Here is a 19,870-nt window from a genome sequence, read left to right as displayed (position 1 = left end):
TCATTCATTTATTAATTCCTTAAATTTTTACCAATCAGTTAATTATTTTATTAATAATTAAATAGATGTATCAATTTATTATTAATTTTAGCATTAATTCATCAATTTTATCAATTAATTTACTTGGTAGTCAATGGCTGAGTCAGGAGAATTCAAATGTATGTGTTCTTATGCCTCATCCAGGGCCCATTGGAGTGGAAGTCACATTGTTTGAGGATTTGGTTTTCAGTTTGTTTATTTTTAATAATTTAATTAATAATTAATTGATTATCACCTGTATTAATATCTTCCTCTATTTTATTAATTAATTAACTCCATCCATTTGCTATTAATTAATTTCTATTACTTTAAACAGAGTTTATTAGTTTATTAATTTATTAGATTTGTATTGATTTAGTAATTAATATATCGCTCTATCAGTTTAATTAATGATAAATGTAATAAATTGATTGTCAGTTTCACTGACAATTAAATCAATGTGATTGATGTTTAATTATTAATTTTTTCAGTTTAGTTTTTTTTTTTAGTGCTTGAACTCCCCCTCCTATATGTCTTTTAATCTCCAGCCTGCCTTTTCATGTTATATGATTCCAGAAGGGGCAGAGCTTCTTTGCCACCACACCTGACACAATAGTAACAGGGATATAGGGATTGGATCCATGGACATTTGTTGAAGTGAATTATAATCTCTTTGCCTCAGGGACCTTAAAAGAGAGACTGCACTCTGAATGTCATGTGCTTCATTTTACAGATATATAAACTGAGGCCTTCTTAGTTTTAGTGGATTAAGTTAGAGAAGATCATTGGATGTAGAGTGGGAAAAGATGCCGGGATCACTATTTAGAGCTGGAAGTGACTCTGGAGGTCTAGATGGACACTTTGAAAGATGGTTTTGCCCTTTGCTGTTCCTGTATCATCCCGGTTGGTAGAAGCTTTTCCTTCCAGGACTGAGAAGGCTCAGGAGGTATCAAAATGCTTACTGAAAGAGATCAAAGCTCGTTTTAGCCTACCTAGCTCCTTCCAGAGGGACAGTGGGCCGGCCTTTACTTCTCAGGTAAACTGGGCTGTAGCCAAAACACTCCAAATCACCTACCTCCTCCACTCTGCTTGGTGTCCTCAGGCTTCTGGGAAGGTGGAGAAAATGAAGCAGACTCCCAAGGGAGTCCTCACTACAGTGTGCTTAGAGACCGGAGAGGAACGGATAAAGAATCTCCCATTAGGACTTCTTAGAGTCCGAAGTGCCCCTTGGAAGAACATTAAGCTGAGCCCTTTGAACTCCCGCATGGACAGCCTTTTCTAACCACTGACATTCTTGTAGATCCAGAATAGCACCTGGCCACTCAGTTTGCCACCCAGCTCTGAGCAGTTCAGAAGGCCCTTTCTGAATATGCAAACGAGCATCTTCCTAAAGCTGCTCATGCTCAGGCCGCCTCTCCTGCAAATCCTGGGGACCTGGAAGCCTCAGGGGTCTGACCCTGTATGTGTAGGTGGAAAGGCCCATAAGAGGTCCTTGTGACCACTCCAGCATCAGTCAAACTGGAAGGGGCCCCCAGCTGGACTCATGTTTCTAGGATTAAAAATACTGCGCATTATCTCTCTTTCAGATACCTCAGGATATTCCTGTAAGCCCGAGCTGAAGTTTCTCTTCCACAAGAACCCTGACAAAACTCTGGAGAAAGAAGGGTGAAATCGTCTGTTTCTCTCTCTCTCACTAGAATCTGCTTGCTTCCTTTCTCACCATGAGCACTCTACTCCTAATACTCTGTCTGCAGCTTTCCTGGTCTTCCTCTGTGAGCCCTCGCCAGTGGGGAGACGACTTCCTGGGCAGACTAGGGAACTCTGTGGGCAATGGGGGGGGCAGGATTGTTGGCTGTGCCATCAACACCCCCAAGGTGGCCCACAGAGGCGGCCTTATGCATTTTTGGCAAAGGTCCCATTCCCACATGTCACTGTCTCCTCCCTGGACGCCACTCCCTTTGTCCTAGCGACCCCCCAGGGGAACTACTCTGACCCGACTGTCCCCTGTTTTCTTGCTGGGAAAGATCTCATCTTTACACATCACCACCACACAGAGGCAGTAGTTGTCACCGTGGCCCATAATGGCCATGTTTACATACCTGATGTGGGGACACTGACTTGTACCACCAATACTGTGGGGGCCAGGGAGTGTGACCTCTCTGGAGCCTGCCGCAATTTCACCTCGGCAACTTGTACTAGCTGCATCGGTGGGTCTCAGGCGAGATGCACCTATGACTATGGACCTCCCCACAGAGTAACTGTAGGCTATCCATTCCAGGATTATCCTGGCAAACTCAGCCATGATGCTTCTACAGCACCTTCCTTGAGGCTTCTTCATAAGCTCCTGAAAACCAACATTGTGACTGATAGAATGTCATGTAACTCCAGTCATCCTTGGGGACAGGCAACCAGGAGGCTGCTCCAGAACCTGACCTCAGGCAGCATCTGTGCGCCAAAGGGATATACTTTTCTCTGTAAAGTAAAATCTCCCTTCTACTTCAATGTTTCCAAGGTTCCAGTGAAGAGGAATGCCTCTGACTGGGACCCTCCCCCACCAGTAATTCTCTCCACCCATTGCTTAACACCTTTCAAGCACTATGGATCTTGCACTCTGGGCCACTTAAGTGCTCCTTTCACTGTATATACTGCTAGAACCTCAGGCACAGCCCCCACCCCTTCAAGGAGACTGAAGCCAGGATTTTGGCAAAAAGTTCTTTGGTTCTTAAAGAGAGGCACAGCAAAGATAGTTCCCTGGTCGGAATACTTAGAACAGAAAGACTTTCCAACCTTACTGGGCCAATGAACCACCTGCCAAAGCATCATAGGGAAAGCTGGTTGGATGCAAGACATTTGGGGGAGACTCCTTACACCCCCCCAGTCTTCCTCTGGGTGGGATCCCTGGCTGTGATCTCTACTAACTACTCTACTAACTCCACTCCCAATTATTATTGTTGTTACTCTTATCAGGCTCCTGCATTTTCAAACTGTTCTTGAGATTGTTTTCCTCTAGGCTCCAAGCTACGAATTTTCAACGGCTCCTTCAACCTGGAGATCATGGGACGACTGATTGGGACACACAACACCCCTTGGATGCTAATGTTGCTGTCTTCAGATCTCATACTTCCCCTCTTGCCCTGAACCCCCAGTGAACTTAGGGATATCTCTACAACCCTTGTCAGCTTGAAGCCATTACAGAAGAATTAGACCTTTGCCCCTTTACCCCAGATGAATTTGGGGGGACTGCTTGAGCGGGGAAATGATGGGAGCGAACCCTAAAACTAGATTTGGTGTCTCAGACACTGAAAAGTCTGGGGAAAAGCATACTTTCCCAGACAAGTCCTTCCCAACTTAAGCAGCATCATGCAATTGGAGATCTTGGTCTGATAATCAGCTCAAAGTGTCCCACAGCTCCAGATTTACACATAAAACAGGGGTCTGTTTACACAGTCTGCTAAATTCCACATGAGAGAGCTCCTTAGTGAACAATAAAACTTTGTCTTTGCCACAGATTTCAGGGTTCTAGAATTCTTTCACATTTGGACCTGCCTCTGTGAGCAGAGGGGATCTCTCCCTGTTATTTCCACACCTCAACATAAAGACACTTTTCAACATTCATTGTCAGTTCCAAATTTTTCACTCCTCCCCCTCCAAGCAGCCAACCAATACAGGCTATACATGTACAATCATGGGAAATATATTTCTAGCCACTACAAAAAGGGCTGCCACAAACATTTTTGCACATACAGGTCTCTTTCACTTCTTTAATATCTCTTTGGGAAATAAGCTCAGGAGTAACACTGCTGGGTCAAAGGGTATGCACAGTTGGATAACTTTTTGAGCATAGTTCCAAATTGCTCTCCAGAATGGTTGTATCCCTTCACAATTCCATCAACGATGTATCAGTATCTCAGTTTTCCCACAATCCCTCCAGCATTCATTGTCTTTTCCTGTCAGCCAATCTGAGAGGTGTGTAGTGGTCTCTCAGAGTTGTCTCAATTTGCATTTGTCTGATCAATAATAATTTGGAGCACCTTTTCATGTCACTAGAAATCGTTTCATTTTCTTTATCTGAAAATTGTCTGTTCGTATCCTTTGACCATTTATCATATGGAGAATGGCTTGATCTCTTATAAATTTGAGGCAATTATCTATATATTTTGGAAATGAGGTCTTTATTAGAATCTTTGACTGAGAAAATGTTTTCCCAGTGTATTACTTCCCTTCTAATCTTCCCTGCATTAGTTTTGTTTATAAAAAACAATTTGATTTAATATAATCAAAATTTCCTATTTTGTGTTCAATAATGATCTTTATTTCTTCTTTGGTCACAAATTCTTTCCTCCTCCACAAGTCTGAGAGGTAAACTATCCTATGTCCTTCTAATTTATTTATAATCTAATTCTTCATGCCTAGATCATGAACTTATCTTGATCTTATCTTTGTGTAAGGTATTATGTATGAGTGAATGCCTATTTTCTGCCATACTAATTTCCTACTTTCCCAGCAGTTTTTGTGAAACAGTGAATTCTTATCCCACAAGCTGGAGCCTTTGGGTTCATCAAACACTAGCTTGTTATTGTTATTTGTAATGTTCTGGTAGCTCTCTGGAGGTCCTCCAAACGGACTTTCTTTTCAGCAGAATAATCACCACAAGACTAGTCGGGAATAACATCCAAAGTCTTTAATATCTCCTTCATGGTTTGTCTCCTTATTTTAAATGGAATTTCTCTTTGTATCTCTTGCTCTTGGATTTTGTTAGTGATATATAAAAATGCTCATGATCTATGTGAATTTTTTTGTATCCTGCAACTTTGCTAAAGTTGTGGATTATTTCTAATAACCTTCTATTAGAATCTCTGAGATTCTCTAAGTACACCATTCTATCATCTGCAAAGAGTGATAATTTGGTTTCCTCATTACCTATTCTAATTCTTTTAATCTCTTTCTCAACTCTAATTGCCAAAGTTAGCATTTCTAATACAATACTATTCAGATATTATTCAGATACCAGGACTCTGGATTCCTAGTATAGCCTCCCTCATCCTGCCAGAACCAAATGGTTCTGAAAACTTCCTGCTCTTTTCTTCTTTGTTTCAAAGTCATATAAAAGACTTGGGAGTCTCACATTTGCCACTGGATACTTTGAGATGGGAGTCCTGTCCAGTCAATTATATTCTCCAATTAACAAAATATTAAAAACTCTCTAATCTCTATCTTGCCCCAATTTCCCCAGCATTACAATACAAAGCTGGGAAAAAATCCTTATGATCAGTGTTCTGATAAATGTAGCATTTCTGAAATATGTAAATAACAGTGTCAAATTTATAAGAATACAAGTCATTCCCCAGTTGAGGAATGGCCAAGGGATATTGTTATGAGCCAGAGTTTGAAGCAAGATACTAAGTGGAATTGAGGAGACAACGGTTAAATCTAGTTTAGCATCGATTTAATCCTATAACAAATAATGGTTTCCTAGTGATATAATGATTGGTGTATACTCAGTGTGGAGCATATATAAGCAGGGACTGAGAGCCACAGAGGGGAAGCTCTCAGAGCCAGAGAAGAGAAGTGCACTAGAAGCTCTTGCAGGCTGAGACAGATTCATTCCATAGTCTTCCTTTGTGGTGGTTCGAGTCTGGAGCACAAACCCTTGCACTATTCATTCACTTCATCTCACACCACCTTGGTGGAAGGCTCTCCTCCTTCACTTCTCCACTGAAATCAAAACTCCTGAAGGCCAACAGAAAACTAGTCAAGCCCCAAGTGAAGGAGAGAGGCCTTTGAAGGAAACAATAAAGGATTTGGACTTTTAACACCTGGCTGCACTTGTGGTGATTACTGAACTGAAACAAAGGCTGCTCCTAGGGACCCCCCCAAAAAAAGCTGAATCAAAGAGAATATTACATTTTGGTGCCTGATCATGGGACCAAGAACCTACATCTGTGAAATTAGGGTGAGTACAAGAAGGAAACTTTACAAAGGACTAAAGTAGTATTCCAGTTAAAATGGGACAAATGTTTAGAAAGGAGCTTTCTCCAACACAAGGAAAATTTGTAGAAAGCTTGGTTAAATTTATGAAAAGCCAAGGTTTGAGTGTAACTTGGGAGCAGATCATTGAACTTTTAGAAACATTACAATACAGATGTCCTTGGTTCTCTAAGGAAAAAGAATTAGATCTAGAGGAGTGGAAATTAGTAGGAGAGCAACCATCTGAATACTACAATGATAATGGACCTGACACAATTTCCAAAGAAGCACTTTATACATATAATTTAATATAATTGGCTTTAGGAAATTATATAAGTTATAGAATAAGGAAAAAGAAGAAAGAGCAGGAGGAGGAGGATCCAGATAAACTAGGAGAAAAGGATGAAGAATCAGAGGAGAATGGAGTAAAGTACAATTCTAAGTGTAGTGTTTCACAGCAGAATCCATTAGGGCATTCCCCATCTCATGACCCTCCCCCCTCAATTACCCTTCATGGGTGGAGGGAGAAGGAGGAGGGGGAGAGGCAGTAATAGAAACAGCACTACCTATGAAGCAGCCTATGACAAGATTACAAAAGGCACTGGTTAAGGATAACAAAGAAGGGCAGCTTATATCTGATTCAATAAATGTGATTGAAGAGCTTGACTTTTCAGGTCAAGAAAGGAGAAGATAGCAGCGACCTTTGCAGTGGTCCTTGTAACCACATCTTTCCCCAGTGGTTAGGGCAGTGCTTGTTGCAGAGTGAATGCTTAATCAATAAAAGCTTTTAAGAAATTCATTCATATATCTGAGCTCCTTCGAATTTGGGAAGAATACTTCCTATAATGATTCCTATAAATGTCAAGCTAAGACTTTTAAATATGTATACTTAATACTCAGAGTTATGTCAGAAATTGTTCTGATTTTTCCGAAAGGAAGCTGAGATCCAGCAGGTAGAGTGACGTGTAATCTTTTTGATTAAGGATTTGAAAAAGGGTTGCACTCTTTATGGGGCTACATTGTCCTTTGTTAAGATGTTTCTAGAGAATATGGCTTGTGAAATTTTAACCCCTAGTGATTGGAAATCTATAGTTAGGACGTGTTTAGAACTAGGACAAAACTTGTTGTGGCTTTTTGAATATAGTGAATTATGCAGGATTCAAGCCCAATGCAATAGGCAAAATGGAGTTAATATACAAATCACTTTTGACCAACTAAGAGGTGAAGGTCAGTATGCAGACAATTCAACACAGACTAATTACCCCATAGCAGCAAAGGAACAAATTGCTACTGTTGCAATAAAAGCATGGGGCACCCTCCCAGGGAAAGATCCAAGGGAAGCCTTCACAAAAATAGAGCAAGGTCCCAATGAACCCTTTGCTGAATTTGTGGGACGTCTGCAAAGAGCTGTCATGAGAACCATTGGAGAAAATGCAGTTACAAGAATAATGATAAGACAGTTGGGTAAGGAAATGCTGATGAGGTTTGCAGAGAATTATATGGGGACTACACAAGCATGCTCCTTTTGAGGAGATCATAAGACTGTGCCACAGTGGGCACAAATATTTATTATGCCCAGACTATAGTTATCCTTGGGAACAAGCAACCATGGCTGAGCAAGTTGTGGTATATGTGGGTTACGGAATATGATTGTTCTCTTAGAAATCATGAACAAGCTGATTTTAGAAAGATTTGGAGAGATTTACATAAACTGATGCTGAGTGAAAGAATAATATATTGAACCCAGTAATGGAATGTGTGATGATCAATTATAAAAGATTTGGTTCTTCTCAGGGATTTAATGATTCATAGTAATCCTGATAAACTTTGGACAGAAAGTGCCATCTGCACTTAGAAAAAGAAGTATGATATTAAATGTAAGTCAACACATGCTATATTCATTTCTATTTTCTGTTTTTTTTCCCTCTTTCCCATGGTTTTTCCTTTTTGCTCTGATTTTCTCTCCCAAAATAAAGCAATTCATAAAGCAATGTATATTAAAAATAAATTAAAAAAAGAAAAAAAAATCTGCATAATGGACATTCTTTACCTACTTAAATTTTCTTTGTGTGGATAGACGGGGTAGAGAGTTGTGTAGAGCTCAGATTGTTAAACTGTGGGTCATGACCCCACTTAAGTTCCTGCAACTGAATGTTGGAGTCATGGCATTATAATTACTATCATCAAATGTTTGATTTGTATACCTAATTTATCTCTTTTACAGGTTCATGTCAAAGAGAAAAGGGGTTACGTGTGGACAAAAAAAAGAAGAAGCCCTGAAGTAGAGCACTAAGGAATGAACAACTTGCCTCAGATGACCAAACCAGGACCCATCAAAGGTGGGTCTTCTTTGATCACTTTATAAGCCTTGACTCCATGCATCCCCTCATGCATAGGAATCACAGAATAATTTGGAGATTGGTGGGGGAGCACATTATATGCTAGAATATGTTGGGCTTTGGGAAAAAAACACACCTTGGAATTCTAAAAGGTTTAGAGCATCTATTCTAGACATGGAGGACAGTCTGTACAAAGGTGGAGACAGAGAAGATGGAAAGTTGGGAATGCAATTCTGTGTGTCAGGATAGACAGAAGATAGAGTAGATGCAAAAAGGTAACATGGAACAAACCTGGAAAGGGATACAGGAACAAAATTGGGAAGTTGTTTGGATGCCACACAGAAGATGATTTCTCCCCACTAGAGACTGTTAAGAATGACTGGCATTCTTTGATCCCATAGAGTTTTTCAGAGTCAGGAAAGAAGAAAATAGGTTTGATTGCTTTGGAGAAAAGTCAAAACTCTTTTCTTGAACTCAAAAAGCAAAATATGGTGAAATCTGTGCTTTCAGAATATCATTTTGCAAGCTTGGAGAGGTGCGAGTCTGGCTTCAGGAACATTTGTGTATGTTTCTATGACTCACAGTAGTAGTCATGTTCATGGACATTCTTGAAACATTAAGAACTTGCTCGTACTTCACGATTTCCCAATTTGGCCCATGATCTTGGGTACAGCTGTCACCAACAGAGTGTTGCCCAAATGCAATGGTCACAAAATGTTTTGTTTGTGGATGTCCCTTTCCTGCCTGGAATCAGGAAGTCTCAGAAGTCTTGAAAGAGAATGAAGTGTCCAGGAGTTTCCCAAACTAAGTTTAACAGTTAATTTAACAGGTAGTGCCTAGCCTTTAATTTTTTTTTTTTAATTTTCAATCCCTAGTATCCCTGGAATAAGAAAATAGTCAAGAATGGCTTAATTAAGGTGGCAGCCAAGTGGTACAGAGGATAGAACACAGGACTTGGAGCTAGGAAAACTCATCTTCCCAAGGTCAAATCCAGCCTGAGACACTCATCAACTGTGTGATCCTGAGTAAGACACTTTGCCTCAGGTTCCTCATTTGTAACGTGAGCTGCAGAAAGAAATGGGAAACTATTCCAATGTCTTTCCCAGAAAAACCCCAAATGGAATGACAAAGTGTGGGACACTACCCAAGTTTAACTAGTGTTTGGTGGAGGGATGGGAAGACTTCATCTCCATTGCTGATTCCTGACACTATTTTCTCTGAGATTGAAGTGTGTCAGGCAAAGAAAACAAATATCATTGTGATAGGAGGAGGGAAAGAAGACAGGGTATGATGGAGAGATGAGAAACTTTTATCTCACAGTTTCTCCCTCTGATCTTTGTTAAGTTCTTACTAAGTGCTAAGTCGGTACTTAACAATTCTCTAGTTCACACCTTTGGTTCAGGCCTTTAAGGGGAGTTTACCCCTTTGAACTTCTGAGGAGGAGTTTACATATGAAAAGGAGTTTACACAACCTTTAAAAGGAGCAAGTTCATTGGTTAAAGTGTTTTCTCACAAGCTCCATTGAGTTCTCACATGCCCATTCTCTGGGAGGATAAATGAAGACAACATTGAGCAAGGAGTGAGTATACTCTAGGACAGAGTTGGGATGGCTCTCTGGAGGAAGAAGAGTCTAGACTGGGATTAAGTTGAGACAGCAGATCTCCTCCCAGAGAGGGATCGGCAGTTTCTGGAGACAACAGAACATTACATTTGGGCGCCCAACGTCGGGCAAGTACTTTTGCTTATCCTGACAAGGACTTATTCTGAGCCCTTCAGAGGAGCTAGCAGCGACCTTTGCAGTGGTCCTTGTAACCACATCTTTCCCCAGTGATTAGTGCAGTGCTTGTTGCAGAGTGAATGCTTAATCAATAAAAGCTTTTAAGAAATTCATTCATATATCTGAGCTCCTTCGAATTTGGGAAGAATACTTCCTATAATGATTCCTATAAATGTCAAGCTAAGACTTTTAAATATGTATACTTAATACTCAGAGTTATGTCAGAAATTGTTCTGATTTTTCCGAAAGGAAGCTGAGATCCAGCAGGTAGAGTGACGTGTAATCTTTTTGAGGACAGACTATTTAATTGATGTCTTTTTATCCTTGGTGCCTGATACACACTAAATGCCTAATACATGTGTTCAAGGTTACACAGGTTGTATGAGCTACATAAAGTAAATGAACCAGGGTCTTCTACCTCCAAATGCATGACTCTTGTCACTGCCCAGTTTCATATTTCTGTTTCAAGCTTGGGGAATGGGTGCTATTCAGTTATAATTGTCTCTCCAAGACACATTTTCTTATAGTGAACAATCAGCCTTGCCCATTATGCATGCTGCCATTTGGTTGTACATGAAATCACCATGGAGGGCCATGAGGCAAGCTTTTAGAGAGCATGGCCATTTTTGAGCGATTTCTGCCAATTTTCTTTTTTTTTTATTGTTAATATTATTTTTAAATTAATTTTATAATTATAATTTTGACATTACATATGCTTAGGTACTTTTTGTTGTTGTTGTTATGTTTTTATTTATCCAACCTATTTCAGGTTAGATACATTGTCCTACCACTACATTTCTTAGGCAGTTCCAAATGGTTATGATAACTGCTGCTTTTTTTTTGCATTTACTTCTTTTTTATTAATTTTATAATTATAACTTTGTTTTGACAGTACATATGCATAGGTAATTTTTTTTTACAACATTATCCCTTGTACTTTCTTTTGTTCCGAATTTTTCTCCTCCTTCCCTCCACCCCCTCCCCTAGATGGCAGGCATTCATAGGTACTTTTTTTTACAGCATTATACCTTGTACTAACTTCTTTTCTGAATTTTCCCCTCCTTCCCTCTCCCCTCTCCCCTAGATGACAGGCAATCCCATACATGTTTAATGTGTTACGGTATATCCTAGATACAATATATATGTGTAAAACCGAGTTTCTTGTTGCACGGTAAGAATTGGATTCAGAAGGTAAAAGTAACCTGGGTAGAAAGACAATAGTGCAAACAGTTTACACTCAATTCCCAGTGTTCCTTCCCTGAGTATAGCTGATTGTGTCCATCATTGTTCAATTGGAACTGAATTAGATCTTCTCTATGTTGAAGATATGCACTTCATAATGAAAAAAAAATCAAATGAAGGTGGCCTAGCTGTACCTGATCTAGAACTGTATTATAAAGCAAGAGTACCAAAACCATATGCTATTGGCTAAGAAATAGACTAGTTGATCAGTGGAATAGGTTAGGTTCACAGGGCAAGATAGTGAATAAAAATAGCAATCTAGTATATGACAAACCCAAAGATCCCAACTTTTGGGATAAAAATTAATTATTTGACAAAAACTGCTGGGAAAACTGGAAATTAGTATGGCAGAAACTAGGCATGGACCCACATTTAACACCATATACTAAGATAAGATCAAAATGGGTCCATGATGTAGGCATAAAGAACGAGATCATAAATAAATTAGAGGAACATAGGATAGTTTATCTCTCAGACTTGTGGAGGAGGAAGGAATTTGTGACCAAAGGAGAACTAGAGATCATTATTGATCACAAAGTGGAAAATTTTGATTACATCAAATTAACAAGCTTTTCTACAGACAAAACTAATGCAAACAAGATTAGAATAGAAGTAAGAAATTGGGAAAACATTTTTACAGTTAAAGGTTCTGATATAGGTCTGATCTCCAAAATATATAGAAAATTCACTCTAATTTATAAGAAATCAAGCCATTCTCCAATTGATAAATGATCAAAGGATATGAACAGACAATTTTCAGATGATGAAATTGAAAATATTTCCACTCATATGAAAGAGTGTTCCAAATCATTATTGATCAGAGAATTGCAAATTAAGACAACTCTGAGATAACATTACACACCTGTCAGATTGGCTAAGATGACAGGAACAAATAATGATGAATGTTGGAGGGGATGTGAGAAAACTGGGACACTGATGTATTGTTGGTGGAGTTATGAAAAAATTCAACCATTCTGGAGAGCAATCTGGAATTATGCCCAAGAAGTTATCAAACTGTACATACCCTTTGATCCAGCAGTGCTACTACTGGGCTTATATCTAAAGGAAATACTAAAGAAGGGAAAGGGACCTGCATGTGCCAAAATGTTTCTGGCAGCCCTTTGTGTAGTGCCTAGAAACTGGAAGATGAATGGATGCCCATCAATTGGAGAATGGTTGGGTAAATTATGGTATATGACTGTTATGGAATATTATTACTCTGTAAGAAATGACCAGCAGGAGGAGTGCAGAGAGTCTTGGAGAGACTTACATGAACTGATGCTGAGTGAAATGAGCAGAACTAGATCATTATACACTTCAAGAACAATACTGTATGAAGATGTATTCTGATGAAAGTGGATATCTTCTTTTTTGGTGTTTTTTGTTTTTTATTAATTTTATAATTATAACATTTTTTGACAGTACATATGCATAGGTAATTTTTTACAACATTATCCCTTGTACTCCCTTTTCCGATTTTTTTCCCCTCCTTCCCTACACCCCCTCCCCTAGATGGCAGGCATTCCCATACATATTAAATATCTTATAGTATATCCTAGCTACAATATATATGTGCAGAACCGAATTTTGTTGTTGTTGTTGTTGTTGTTGCAAAGGAAGAATTGAATTCAGAAAGTAAAAATAATCTGGGGAGAAAAATAAAAAATGCTAACAGTTTACACTCATTTCCCCATGTTCCTTTTCTGGATGTAGCTGATTCTGTCCATCACTGATCAATTGGAATTGGATTAGCTGTTCTCTATGTTGAAGATATCCACTTCCATCAGAATACATCCTCATAAAGTATCATTGTTGAAGTATATAATTATCTCCTAGTTCTGCTCATTTCACTCAGCATCAGTTTATGTAAGTCTCTCAAAGCCTCTCTGTATTCTTCCTGTTGGTCATTTCTTACAGAACAATAGTATTCCATAATTTACCCAACCATTCTCCAATGGATGGACATCCATTCATTTTCCAGTTTCTAGGCACTACTCAAAGGGCTGCCACAAACATTTTGGCACAGGAAGGTCCCTTTCCCTTCTTTAGTATTTCCTTTAGATATAAGCCAAGTAGTAGCACTGCTGGATCAAAGGGTATGCACAGTCTAATCACTTCTTGGGCATAGTTCCAAATTTCTCTCCAGAATGGTTGAATTTTTTCATAACTCCACCAACAATGCATCAGTGTCCCAGTTTTCCCACATCTCCTCCAACATTCGTCATTATTTTTTCCTGTCATCTTAGCCAATTTGACAGGTGTGTAGTGGTATCTCATAGTTGTCTTAATTTGCAGTTCTCTGATCAATAGTTATTTGGAACACTCTTTCACATGAGTGGAAATATTTTCAATTTCATCATCTGAAAATTGTCTGTTCATATCCTTTGATCATTTATCAATTGGAGAATGGTTTGATTTCTTATAAATTAGAGTCTCTTCTCTATATATTTTGGAAATGAGGCTTTTATCAGAACCTTTAAGTGCAAAAATATTTTCCCAATTTGTTACTTCCCTTCTAATCTTGTTTGCATTAGTTTTGTTTGTAGAAAAGCTTTTTACTTTGATGTAATCAAAATTTTGTGATCAATAATGATCTCTAGTTATCTTTTGACCACAAATTCCTTTCTCCTCTACAAGTCTGAGAGATAAACTATCCTATGTTCCTCTAATTTATTTATGATCTCGTTGTTTATGCCTAAATCATGGACCCATTTTGATCTTATCTTGGTATATGGTGTTAAGTATGGGTCCATATCTAATATCTGCCATACTACTTTCCAGTTTTACCAGCAGTTTTTTTCAAATAATGAATTTTTATCCCAAAAGTTGGGATCTTTGGGTTTGTCATACACTAGACTGCTATAGTTGTACACTATTTTGTCCTGTGAACCTAACCTAGTCCACTGATCAACTAATCTATTTCTTAGCCAATACCAAATGGTTTTGGTGACTGCTTCTTTATAATATAGTTTTAGGTCAGGTACAGCTAGGCCACCTTCATTTGATTTTTTTTTTTCATTAATTCCCTTGAAATTCTCGACCTTTTATTCTTCCATATGAATTTTGTTGTTATTTTTTCTAGGTCATTAAAATAGTTTCTTGGGAGTCTGATTGGTATAGCACTAAATAAATAGATTCGTTTAGGGAGTATTGTCATCTTTATTATATTCTCTTGGCCTCTCCAAGAGCACTTAATGTCTTTCCAATTATTTAAATCTGACTTTATTTTTGTGGTAAGTGTTTTGTAATTTTGCTCATATAATTCCTGACTTTTCTTTGGTAGATGGATTCCCAGATATTTTATACTCTGTACAGTTGTTTTGAATGGAATTTCTCTTTGTATGTCTTGCTGTTAGATTTTGTTGGTGATGTATAAAAATGCTGAGGATTTATGTGGATTTATTTTGTATCCAGCAACTTTGCTAAAATTGTGAATCATTCCTAATACTTTTTTTATTAGAATCTCTGGGGTTCTCTATGTATACCATCATATCATCTACAAAGAGTGGTAATTTGGTTTCCTCATTACCTACTCTAATTCTTTTAATCTCTTTTTTGACTCTTATTGCTGAGGCTAGTGTTTCTAATACAACATTGAATAGTAATGTTGATAGTGGGCAACCTTGTTTCACTCCTGATCTTACTGGAAAAGTTTCCAGTTTATCCCCATTACATAGGATGCTTACTAATGGTTTTAAATATATGCTCCTGACTATTTTAAGGAATAGTCCATTTATTCCTATACTCTCGAGTATTTTTAGTATGAATGGATGTTGTATTTTATCAAATGCTTTTTCTGCATCTATTGAGATGATCAAATTTTTTTTGTTAATTTGATTATTAATATGGTCAATTATACTAATAGTTTTCCTAATATTAAATCAGCCCTGCATTCTTGGTATAAATCCTAGTTAATCATAGTGTATTATCCTGGGGATGATTTTCTGTAGTCTTTTTACTAACATCTTATTTAAGATTTTAGCATCAATATTCATTAAGGAGATTGGTCTATAGTTTTCTTTCTCAGTTTTCAACCTACCTGGTTTAGGTATCAGTACCATGTCTGTGTCATAAAAGGAGTCTGGTAGGACTCCTTCATTTCCTAATTTTTCAAATAGTTTATATAACATTGGGGCTAATTGTTCTTCAAATGTTTGATAGAATTCACATGTAAATCCATCTGGTGCTGGGGATTTTTTCTTATGGTGTTGATTAATAGCTTGTTCTATTTCTTTTTCTGAAATGGGACAATTTAAGCAGTTTATTTCCTCCTCTGTTAATCTGGGAAGCCTATATTTTTGGAGGTAGTCATCCTTTTCACTTATGTTATCAAATTTATTGGCATAAAATTACGCAAAGTAACTCCTATTATTTCTCTAATTTCCTCTTCATGGGTAGAAAGTTCCCCCTTTTCATTTTTAAGACTAAAGATTTGGTTTTCCTCTTTCCTTTTTCTGATCAGATTTACGAAAGGTTTATCTATTTTATTGGTTTTTTTCATAAAACCACCTCTTAGTTTAATTTGTTAATTCAATAGTTTTTTTACTTTCAATATCTGGTGATTTTCTTACCAAGAGAAGGTAAGCAAGTGATTTCTAGACTTGGAATTTACAAATCCCAGATTTATATTTGTGGATCTCATGAAACAAGAGGGATCGAGTTTATCAGCCTAGATAACTTTGAGTGTGTCCAACACAAGGAGACAAGGCTTTAGAAAAACAACCATCGATATTGTTCAAGATTTGTTTATCCAAGTCTAATATGCTTTCTCACAAATTTTCATTTACCAAAGAGCAGAATATCTTTGTGCAAGAATTTATCAAGGAAATACTGGGCTGATAAGGCCATTTATTTTTTGGAGATGCTGTCAAGTAGATTAGGTCCTGAATTTGATGCCTCTGTGTTAGAAAGTCTGGTTCCCCAAATTAGTAATGATAGGATTTTTCATTGATGATAAGACTTGGCTCTTGAAAGTCTTCTTAAGATACTTCACAACTTGATGCTCATGAAATCTGCTTGTTCTCCCCCATGTCACTAAAGCCATTTTAGTCATTGTATATATATACCAGACAGTCTAGAACTGCGTGCCATGACTTGGGCAAGAAACAATGATCATTCTGCATAAGAAATAATTTTCTATTGATCTTGCATTCAATTGATTCAATTCTGGGGGTTTCAGTTTCCTCATCTGTGAAATGAGAGGGTTGGATAAACAGTCTTTCCAAACCAAGTTCAGTACATGATTCAATATTTACTCTGCTTCATTCCTCTTTCAGCATTCTGATACAATATTTAGACCCGACCATAGTACTATTCCCCAGAGTACCTAAAATTCCCAGTCTGTCTTGAAATGGAGACTGGTTTCATTCCATCAGACTCTGTTCATAGGCTTGGTCTCATATGGTTGTTGAGGGAAACTGGGAGAGCTTGAGTAACTTCTTTGCTTCACACCACTCTCCTCTCTTTCTCTCTCTGTTTCTCTGGCTCTTTTCTTTCTCACTCTCCATTTCCCTGTCAATGACTCTCTCTCACTGTCTCTTTCTTTCTTGCTTTCTTTCTCTTTCCTCTCTCACTTTCTTTTCCATTTCTCTAATTACCTGTTTCATTCTGTCCTTCTCATTGTCTCATTCTTTGACACTTTCTTTCTCAGATTATTTCTATTCCTTCCTTGCTTTAGCTTGACATTTCTGACTCTCTCTCTCTCTCTCTCAAAGAAAGAGAGCCAGAAAGACTGCAAGCAAAAGACAACCAGAGAAGGAAAGACTGAAAAAGGAGAATGAAATAGAGTCAGCACAATATAGAGAAAGAGAAAGTAACAATCATGATAGATAGAGCCAGAGAGACATACAGAGATAGAGCAAGAGAGTGAAAAAAAGAGGAGAAAAAAGAGCTAGTCATAGAAATAGAAAGAGAGAAGAGACAAAAAGAGAGGGATGGAGTCAGTAACAAAATAAGAAAGAGACAGAGACAGTAAGAAAGATCCACAGAGAGATAAAGAGAATTAGACAGACAATGGCAGACACACAGAGAGAAAGGGAGGGACAGGGAGAAAGAGAGAGGGTGGGAGGGGAGGGGGGAAGGAATGAGAGGGATCCAGCTGAAAAGAGAAAGAGAGAGAGACAGACAGACAGACAGAGAGAGAGACAGAGAGAGAGAGATAGAGACAGAGAGAGACAGAGAGAGAGAGAGAGTGTTAAAAAGTCAAAAATGAGGAAAGAAACAAAGGTAGAGAAACAGAGAGAATCAAAGAATAGTGAGAAAGAGGGGAAAAGTCCAAAGAAAGTAAAAAATAACCAAGTAAGATAAGAATGGTGGGGGGGGAGGGAGAACACTCAGGCTTTTGAGGACATTGTCTAATAACAGATTTTAAGGTGAGAGGGACCCTAGAAGTTATCTGGTAGCACCTCCTGTTTTTTTTTTTTTTTTTTTTTTTAACAATAAATGAAGAAAAAGATAATAGAAATTAAATGCCTGGTTGGAGTAACTTAGTAATAAACTGAAGAGCAAGGATTCACAAGCATATGATTTCATGCCTCATCTATGGCACATTAGAAATAGAAGTCAAATTGTTAGAGGATTGTCATTTTTTCCCTGAGGCAATTGAGGTTAAGTGATTTGCCCAGGGTCAAACAGCCAGGAAGTGTGAAGTGTCTGAGGCCACATTTGAACTCAGTTTCTCCTGACTTCAGGACTGGTGTTCTACCCACTGCACTACCTAGCTGCCCCCAGGATTGTTTTTAAAATTAACTCATTTCAGTATTTTCTAATACATGTAATTATCAATTAATCATATTAATTAACAATTAATCCCATGAATATTTTTATTAATTTTATTAATATTGGTATAAATTTGTATTAATTCATCTATTAATTGATCAGTTAAATAATTGATTGATTAACTCAACTCTTCAAAATTTAAAATACATTTCATTGATTTATTAAGTAATAAATTTACTAATCAATTAATTTAACTAATATTTTTATATATTTATGATTAATTTGTGTTGATTACTTTTTTTCATTTTTCTTTTTTCTTTTGTTTAGTTTAATACACCTTGCTTGTTGGGATAGAACAACCAGAGCAAAAGGGAAAAACCATGGAAGAAAAAAAAAAACAGCAAAAAAGAAGTGACCATAGAGTGTTCATTTTCATTCAGCCTCTTTAGTTCTTTTCCGTGTAGATGGCATTTTCTGTCTCAAGTCTGTTGGGATTACTCTGAATCACTGAGAAGAACTGAGTCTTTCAGTCAGATCTAGGTACATTTTGCTGCTATTGTGTACAATATTCCTGGTTCTTCTTGTTTCACTCAGCATCAGTTGGTATAAATATTTCTATATCTTTCTACAGCCAGTTTGCTGATCTTTTTTTAATAGGACAATAACATTTCATTACTTTCATGTACCATAACTTATTCAGCCCTCCCCCAATCAGTGAGCATTTACTCATTTTCCAGATATGGGTCCTTTCCCCTCATTTATGATATTCTGGGGATTCAGACACAGAGTCAGAGAGAGAGAAAGAGACAGACAGACAGGGAAAGTGAGAAAGACACAGAAACACACACACACACACACACACACACACACACACACACACACACAGAGAAGGACAGGAGCATGGGGGGGACAGGGCCGTTCTCTCTACAACCTTCAAATATTAAAAAAAAATCACCTGTTTAACAGCAGCTTATGATTCAGAGCATTGTCAGCTAACATGGTCTCTCCAGGTTAATTGGAAAGCTAGGTTGTGTATTCCTCAGCAGCCAAGAAGAATCATGGCAAGCAGTGGTCCTTAGAATGAAGATGGAAAGAAACCTTTTTTTTTCTGTTGTTCTCTTCCCTGCCTGAAATCTAGAAATGACTCTGTGATTTGTTTGAATGGAAAAACCATGTCATTTACGAACACCAAACCCAGTCTCCTCTTGAGCATGTCCGTAGGGGTAATGATCCATAGGCTGTGGTTCCCTCTGAAAAAATCAATGGAAGAAATCCAATAGACGTGTGACAGAGAGCCATCTGCATGCAGAGAAGCTATGGGCACTGAATGTGGATCTCAGCTTAGTATAGGGATAGAGGGAGGAATTGAGGGAGGGAGGGAGCAAGAAAGAGAAAGAGAGAGAGTGAGAGAGAGAGATTGAGTGTGAATGAGAAAAAAAATGAGACAGAGGACTAGAGAGAGAGTGTGACAGAGAGAGCAAAACAGAGAAAGAGACAGACAGAAAAAGAGAGAGCCAGAGAGGGAAGGAGAGAGAAGTAGATAGAGTCAGAGTGAAAAATAGAGGAAGATAAAGAGAAGATAAAGAAAATTCAGAGAATCAGAAAAGTGAGAAAAAGAGGGGAAGAGTCAGTTAATAAATAAGAGACAAAGTCAGTGAGAGAAAACAACAGAGAGAAAAAGAGAGCTAGAGAGACATAGAAAAATAGAAAAAATAGGTAGATAGGCAGGCAGATAGGGAGAGAGGGAGAGGGAGACTAAAGCAGAGACAGAGAGAGATAAAGTCAGAGATAGCAAGCTAGAGTGAGCAAG

At 38.0% G+C, this 19,870-nt stretch overlaps 1 protein-coding gene across 21 annotated transcripts in view; it reads left to right on the top strand.

Annotated features, from left to right (window-relative positions):
• The window catches only part of LOC141548335 (uncharacterized), a 360,889-nt gene that overhangs the window by 175,594 nt on the left and 165,425 nt on the right, over nt 1-19,870 (top strand). For 20 of the 21 annotated variants that reach the window (XR_012483902.1, XR_012483904.1, XR_012483903.1 and 17 more), the window contains one exon: nt 8,210-8,324. The gene's annotated coding sequence lies outside the window, so the exon portion shown is untranslated. Of the gene's footprint in view, nt 1-8,209; nt 8,325-9,199; nt 9,350-19,870 lie in introns of all 21 variants that reach the window. The other variant, XM_074277132.1, reaches the window with a different exon arrangement.

Source organism: Sminthopsis crassicaudata, chromosome X, assembly GCF_048593235.1.
Source record: "Sminthopsis crassicaudata isolate SCR6 chromosome X, ASM4859323v1, whole genome shotgun sequence".
Classification (NCBI taxonomy): Eukaryota; Metazoa; Chordata; class Mammalia; order Dasyuromorphia; family Dasyuridae; genus Sminthopsis; species Sminthopsis crassicaudata.
Note: the sequence above shows the minus strand (reverse complement) of the source record. Positions and strands in the feature narration are given on the sequence as shown.